Genomic DNA, 8,523 nt, shown 5'->3' on the forward strand with positions numbered 1-8,523 from the left:
TAATGGATCCCTATTTCATAAAGAGCTCATTTAGTTAATCACTGAGGATTTGATCAAATTTATAGATTTGATGTTATTGTCCATTTCAGAAAAGCAGAGCAATTACATGAAAAGCCCATGGGCCAGATGTCTGACCTCTGATTAAAAGCCAAGAAAGCAGCGCTGACAGCAACATTAAACTGAATTATTTCAGCTTTGAAGCTAGTTTTGATCTCTTTTGTTCTTTTCTTCCTCTCAGCCCAAATGAAGGGATCTTGTAATCCTTCACATTACAGTGCATGTTCATTCCTCCTTTGGCTTTGCATTGCGAGCATTAAAGGGAAAATACATTTCATTAGATCCCTGCAGATGTACGTGAAGTTGGACCTGAGCCTAAGAGGATTGTATCTGTGTTTATAGCATGAATGTTGAACCTCACATATGACTGGCCCAAGCTGCTTTACTTCAGCGCCACATACAACAGACATCACAACCTTAATATGTATACCTCATCAAGTTGCCATCTGGGCTTTCTGGGCATTTTGTTTCCAAAGCTCCTTAAACCAAATTCTAACAAATTCCTTCAGCCTATACATTCATACGTATAGTCCAAGTCATGTATGTGCATTTCATTAGAGGAGGGGTAATCCTGATTAAAAAGCTTGATTGACAACTAAAAGACATGGAGGTACTTTATATAACATGTTGTACTTTGCTATGATGCATTTGGAAATGGACATGAAGTCTAAAAATATCTGTACTACTTTGTTAAATCCGTGTTCGTAGCTGCCTTATATGAATAGTTTGACATGTTAGAAAATGCTCTTATTTCTTTTATTGCAGAGTTACATAAGGAGATTGATATTGATGTCATGTCTGCATAATAATAATGAAGCTACAGCAAGTTAGCTTAGCTTAGCATAAAGACGGGGAATGGAATGAATCAGCTAGCTGGTTTGTCGTTTTTACACTTTTGTTTTTGCAAAGGTCAAACAAACAAACAACACATAACACATGTGTTAATAAGTGTGAATAGGAGGTGCTGTTAGCACAGCAAGGCTAACTTTCACTGTGTTTCCAGTCTTTATGCTAAGCTAAGCGAACCGGCTGTAGCTTCGTATTTAACATACAAAGCTTAGAGTGGTAGGCTGTAGATTTTCTCCTCTAATTATCTGCAAGTAAGCGAATAAGCGTATTTTCCAACATGTTAAACTAGTCCCTTAAATTGCACACACATTTAAGAAGGATGATCCCTTGCTCTCCATCATTCTGTAATGTGTGTATTTGTGTTCATTCCAGCTCCTATAGGTTTGCATACATGTACTTACTTGTTTGTAGGCCATTTAGCTTAGGTTAGCTTAGCAACAACAAGAAAGAGTTAGGTTGGCTCTTTAAAATAAATAAATAATCAGGCTTCATTGGTTATGTGCTTGATCATTTGTTGGCCAGACCAGTGACTGAAACCACAAATTGTGAATTTTACACCAAATATTTTACAAACAAACAAGATACTGGCAAATGTGTTATTTTGTAAGAACTAGAGGTGTTGTAGGTGTATTCTTTTACATTTGGTCAGAACCAGGCTAGCTGTTTCTGTCCTTTTAGCTAAATTAAGCTAAGCTAACCAGCTGCTGGCTATAGCTTAATGTTTACCTTACAATCATGAGAGTAGTTCAGATTTTCTCATTAGTTCTCTGCAAGTAAGCGAATAAGCGTGTTTTGTAACATGTTAAAATATTCCCCTAAATTGCACATACATTTAAGAAGGATGATCCCTCGCTCCGTCTCTGTTTGTGTGTGTGTGTTCATTCCAGCTCTTATTGGTTTGCATACATGCATTGGTTTTGTTGGAGGAAAGCTTTACAAATAAGCTCTGAAATCCCTTTATGATATGTGTTGTACCTGCTCATATTCCCTCTCATTTCATGATGATTTTGATCTCTGCAGCTCTGATGTAACATCCCGGCTCAGGACAGGAGTACACGGGGCTCGGTGATGGAGATTACGGCTCATTCTTCAGAGCGCTCGGTTTATTTTAGGGTCTGACTGGATAAAACAGGATTAGCATCACAATGAATCCCCTGGCCTTCAAACCCAGAGGTCAGCTCCTATCCGACCTTTGACATTTGAAATGTTTATAAATCCCCATCTGTGTTGTGATAGCTAAACATAGATTTGATCAGCTGTCATTCCAGTGAGGTGTCCCTTTTTGATAAGTGCCGTGCTTTTTTAGTGTTCAGTGGTGACAGCTTTTACCTACCAGTGCATTTTCACTGCATGCTCAGTAGGGTGGTCCTTCGTGAGAGGTACATTTTTTGAATTCATTTATTTTAAGCTCCAACCACCGGAATTCGTTATGATAGTCAAGAAAACTCTCCTGGTGAATTTTATTCAAATTCTAACAACATTTACCCCTCCCTCATCAACCTTGAAGTTTAGCCTCAGTAGGGTGGTCCTTAAAATTGAAAGTTGGAAAGTCTAAGCTCCAACCCCCAGAATTCATTCTATTAGTCAAGAATTGTTTGTACATGTTGTCAGATTGAGGAAAAAATTCACCAGGAGAGTTTTCTTGACTAATAGAATGAATTCTGGGGGTTGGAGCTTAGACTTTTAAGGACCACCCTAATGCTCAGTTGCTTTATGAAGCTACTAATCAACCTTTGGGGAATTATGTCTTAATGTTTTTTTAATTTGGAATGCACATTAAAATGTGTCCTCATTATTATAACACGACATACATTATTATTTTTAATATAGTATTGATTGTATTTTTTAATACAATTAATATTATATAAAAAAATATTGTTATTATTATTATAGCACTTAATAAATCACAGTTAACAATAAAAACCTATATAAAATGATGAGACTACTAGATTTTTTTAAAGAGTAAAACATGGAATAAAACAATAAAGTAATAGGCTCACACAAAACTGAAACACGCTAAAACAAAGTCTTTCTGGTAAAAGTGAGCTTAAAAATGTTTACCCAGTGTTTTTGTTGACTTTTTTCAAATTAAATTTCAGGTAGCATGCTCAGCTGAAAACATGAATACCCTTTTGTACTTTAAGTATATTTTGCTGCAAATACTAGTAGTATGTTCTGCCAAGAAAAAGTAGGAATGCAGTACGCATTGTGGAACTTTTACTTTTACATGAGTATCTGAGTACTTCCACCACTGACTGACTGGTTAGTCAGCTTATGTTTAACTTTGTATGTTTTGTGCAATAACAACCCACTTGCCTCACACTTAAGGGAAGATCAAGGAGATAACGATTGACAGAATAATTGTTTAGCCTTGGATGCCGCTTTGAAAAGGGGCCCGCTCTAACAAGTTATGGGGGGAAACTAAAACTAAAATATAATTTTCCTCGAAAGCCTTGTTAATATCTTATTGTAAAGCTAAATCCTTTGTTTTTGGTGGCAGCAGAGATTCTGTTGTTCTTGCAGTTTGAGTTGTGACCTGAAAGACAAGTTAATGAATCAGGCCGTAATGGAATCACAATTTACGGTCTGGCTCTCAGCACTTTTACATCCATCCACACACTTCTACTAATCAGAGCTGATGTCATCGCAGCTGGGTGGACCCTGCCTCGTCAATTATTGAGAAACCCATATTACACATTAGCAATTAGATAATCGCCCCCGACCGAGCATGATCTTTGAACGTTGTCGGGAGACAGCATTATAGATCTACATTCCACTTTCTGGCTTTAAAGCCCCTGAAAACTTCACTTTAAAGCTGAAGTATTTTCTTTTAACATTAAATATTAATGTCTAAATTAGCTCAAACTTAAAAAAACTACATTTTCAACTATGATGAGTGATGAAGTGAGATTTATACTTTAAAACTCTGCTGAATCAGAACGGTGTGTTTGTTTAGATTTTATTGAGTGACAAATAAACCCACTAACTGTCATCAGATAAGGATAAAAACATGAACAAATGTTAAAATTAATGGATTTTGTTCTCCCCTATAGTCATGTTGATCTTATTTATTATGGGGGAAAGTAATGCTTCAGTTTTGGAACCACAGATCTCATATTTGGGGCTTTTTGGATAATGGAGTCATGATGTGAGCTTAGTATATTTATCCTACATCTGTTCACAGTTTTTCTCCAATAAAATGATGCAGAATTAGCTACAGTATTAGCAGTTCCTGTTTACAATGTATCCATGGATGTAAAGACAACTATCTTGTGTAAAATTCGGAAGTTAGAAGGATCTTTTTTTCTATCATATCTATTCGGATGTATAGACATGTATCTGCAATTGACAAAAGACAAAGCTTTTGACCCGTTCAAAAGGTTCAAGGCCCTGTAGTTGCCTTTATCTCTAGTTAAAATGATTAGCAGATATGAGGCATATAGTCTATCTTGATTACAGACACCACATATTGCTCCAGCAAGAGTGGCATAGTCAGGGTAATGGCCTGGTTTATTGATTAACAGTCTTGAGTATTTACAGTGTGCACACTTCTGTAGGGCAGCCACAGGGTGTGATGCACTTAGCAGCATGTGACTGGTTCTAAAGTAGTCCTATTTCATTTGAAACCTCCTGCGAGTGTGGAGGCTGGGGTTGTTTATGGTTTCTCTCCGGGGTCAGAAATTCATACAGCTGCACACCTGGAGGCTTCCCAGTTGGTTGGACACACACTTCCTGTGTGTCTGGGTCTGCCCTGTATGTATTTTGGGAACAGTTGACTGGGTATGGATGTCTAACTGAGGACAAAACTGACATTCCCAGTTTGTTTTCACTGTAATTGCCTTCCGTCGAAGCTAAAGTCTTTACTAAAGGTTACTTAGCCCTTTTCCAGGAGGCAAGTTTCCTGAGTTATCTATCATAGAAAGTTTTTCTTTGAACATGATGTTCCAGATTTTGGGTGGTTCTTGATTTGTTACTCTTAAAAGACAACTGGAACATTTGTATTTCCAAAAATAAAATATGATTGGATCTGTTTTGTTTTATCTTCTGAATGGTATGAATATGATTGAAACGTCTTCATCAAGGCCAAGCAAAAACGGTGAACGCTGATCATGACTGTTAAAATGACAACATAGTAGTAACAAACTTGACAAAAAGTCAGCATGATTACATTGTTTTTCTGGAAATGCAGCTGAAATACTGTATTTATTTTATAAATTGACTAACTGATCATGTCATGCTTTTAAACTCTAGTCTGTCGGGCGACAATTGATGGACTTTGGTCCCTCATTACTTCCCTGAGATCCCTTTCTGAGAGGTGCTCATCAATGCTTCAGATATATCTGTTAAATATTAACAGGGTGCTGTACAGTGCCAGAGCCTGCTCCCTCTATCAGGGCTTTTTAAAGATAAGCCGTCTGAACTCGTTGCCTTATCTTTAAACCTCATCCCTTTACAGCTATGTAACCAGTGTGGCTACATTACAATCTGTGCGTCTGACCGCAAAGACGAAGAATTCACATTCTCAAAGGACTAGAGACAAAAAATAAATAAAAAATACATTTACAATAATAGGAATTCTAAGAATTGATTCTGGCCGGCTGACAGTAAGAAAAGGGCAGCAATTCACTGGAATTGCTTCAAGCAGGCTTTTATAAACCTAAGTACTATTATGTGTATGTTCAGTTCCCTAATAATACCTTCACACACTCGATCTGTCCTTGTATAAACTGTAAGCCATTATTAACCTCTGTCCTGCACATTATGACCATTAATCACAGAGGAGCTGTAAAATGGCCACCCATAATCTCCTAAAGTAGCCTGTGATCATAGCACATAAACAAAGATCACACTGACACAACCTCTTAATGCTTCCATTTTGAAATATCTATGGTTGTAGTTGTGCTACATTTTATTTAATGATCTATGCTGAGCCACTTTCACCAGAAATGGGACTAGAGCAGAAGTATTTTCCTTTTGACGTTTCTAACCCTTTCATAAAAATGTCATAGTATAGGATGCCAAAAATCTCATTAAAAAAAGTATACTATATGTAAAAGATTTCATGAAAAAACGACATATTATAGTATATCGAAAATATTGTAAAAAAACGCCATAGTATGTTGAAAATGTCATAAAGAACCATTGTATACTAACAACAGTATAATGTCGAACATTTTGAAAAAAATGACAAAGTATATTATGTAGAAAATATGCAAAAAAACGATATAGTATGTTGAAAATATGTTTTGAAAAACGACATAGTATAGTATCTCATACATTTTCCAAAAAAGGACATAATTTATAGTATGTCGAAAATATGCAAAAAACAACATAGTATGTTGAAAATATGTTTAAAAAAACGACACAGTATATCATGTGTACATTTTCATAAAAAAAGACAAAGTATAGGTCGAAAATATGCAAAAGAACGACATATTAAATAAAACACGACATAGTATAGTATGTCAAAAATTCTTAAATAAGGAATATATCGTTATGGTATAGTATGTCAAAAATATTTTTAAATAACGACATAGTATAGTCAAATATTTGCCAAAAAAGGACATAGTATAGTACGCAAAAAAACCACAAAGTAAAGTATGTCGTAATATTTGCCACAAAACAACTTAGTATCGGAACTTCGAAAATATGTTAAAAAAAGACGTACAGTAGTTAAATATTTCGAAAATTACATAAAATACAACATAGTATATAGTATGTCGAAAATATGCCAAAAAAGGACATAGTATATTATGTCGATTTTTAGTATAGTATGTCATAGTATGTCGAAAATATGCACAAAAAATATAGTATACTGTAGTGTGTCGAAATTAAAAAACAACCGACAAAAATGGCAAAATCTCATAAAAAACAACCTAGTCGTATAGTATGTGTTGACATACTATAGTATGTCAACACATTTCATAAATAACGACATAGTATAGTATGTTTAATATATGTTAAAACAAACAACATAGTATGACGACATTTTCCAAAAAAGGACAATTTCATGAAAAACGATGTCGAAAACATGCAATATACTCGACATACTATACTGTAATGTTTTATGCATATTCTCAACATAATATATTGTGTTTTTTTATGATAATTTCAACATACTATACTATGTCGTCATACAATGTCGTTATTTTACATATTTTTTACTAACTATACTATGTTGATTTTATGATATTTACGACATACTATTCTATGTCGTTATTTTGCCCATTTTCGACATACCATGTCGTTTTTCATGAAATGTTCTACATACTATACTATGTCATTTATTTTAACATATTTTCGACGTACAATACTATGATGTTTTTTATTAAATGCTCTACATGCCATACTACAGTATGTCGTCATTTTACATGACATTTTCGACATACTATACTATGTCGTTTTTCTTTAAATTTGCTACATACTATACTATGTCGTTATTTTACATATTTTCTGCATACTGTACTGTCGTTTTTGATGAAATGTTCTACATACTAAACTATGTTGTTCTTAAGACATTTTTCGACATACGACTATGTAGATATAGCTAAGAATGTCAAAACGTTCAGAAAAATAAACAATTTTATAATTTTGGAAATTTCAAACGACATGATAATGCCATCCATCCAATGATTGCATTTCTTTGAACAATAAAACCATAAAACAATACTTGTTTCTTAAAAAGAGGTGTTTTTTATTTCCTTTTTAACAAAGCCCAATACAGATTTGAAGCAAAACTTGGAGAACACTGGTAAATCTCAATCCAATCATCATGTCTGGGACAACCACAAAAAGATGAGCTTCAGAAAAAAAAAAGACACCTAAAATAATCATACAACCCAGAACTGGGGCAAAGAAAATAATGGTGCATGTTGTCCAAGAACTATTGGAAAAGAATAATTGTTTTGTGACAATGAGAAACAAAACGTTCATGCCAGCAGCTGATGGGGGAGTAAGGAAAATCTTCTAGTAAAATAAATGTCAGGTCATTCATGACAACTGCTTTGATAGAACCAATAAAACCTAGAATAAATGGCAGTTACTATCATTGCTACAATTTTCTCTTGGATGAGTTACCTGGTCAAATACATCTAAAACACAATTTAGTAGTTTGTACAAGCGTACAACTTTTCTGCCACGAGGGGAGAATAATATTCAGGAAACAAAAAATTATACAATGTTTCCATGCTGAGAAATGTCTTAATGTCCAACGACATCAAATACATCATTTATCGTACACGTTTCTTTTGACAGGAAGTGAACGCTTTGAGACTGGTAATCTGTTTACCTTTTTGCACAAAGAGATGCCAAAAATGGAGATTATTAAGAGTCAAATTTGAAAATAAATCATAATTACATTAGGTTAAGTTTTATTTATTTCTTTCTCTTACAACTAATTTGTTACACAAATATATATTTAAAAGTTTGCATGAATGGGAATGAGTGGGAATACAAATATAACATCTAAAATTATTTTAGGGCAGACAATTTCTTGAAGTGATTTAATCATCAGTTAGACTTGATTAGTAATAATGGTGGCTTAATTTAATATTTTCTTAATTCTTTTCATGTCACTGGGTTTACACACGTACCGATCCCTTGGACTTTTAAAAGCTA

The sequence above is a fragment of the Trematomus bernacchii genome, unplaced genomic scaffold, assembly GCF_902827165.1.
Source record: "Trematomus bernacchii unplaced genomic scaffold, fTreBer1.1, whole genome shotgun sequence".
NCBI lineage: Eukaryota > Metazoa > Chordata > Actinopteri > Perciformes > Nototheniidae > Trematomus > Trematomus bernacchii.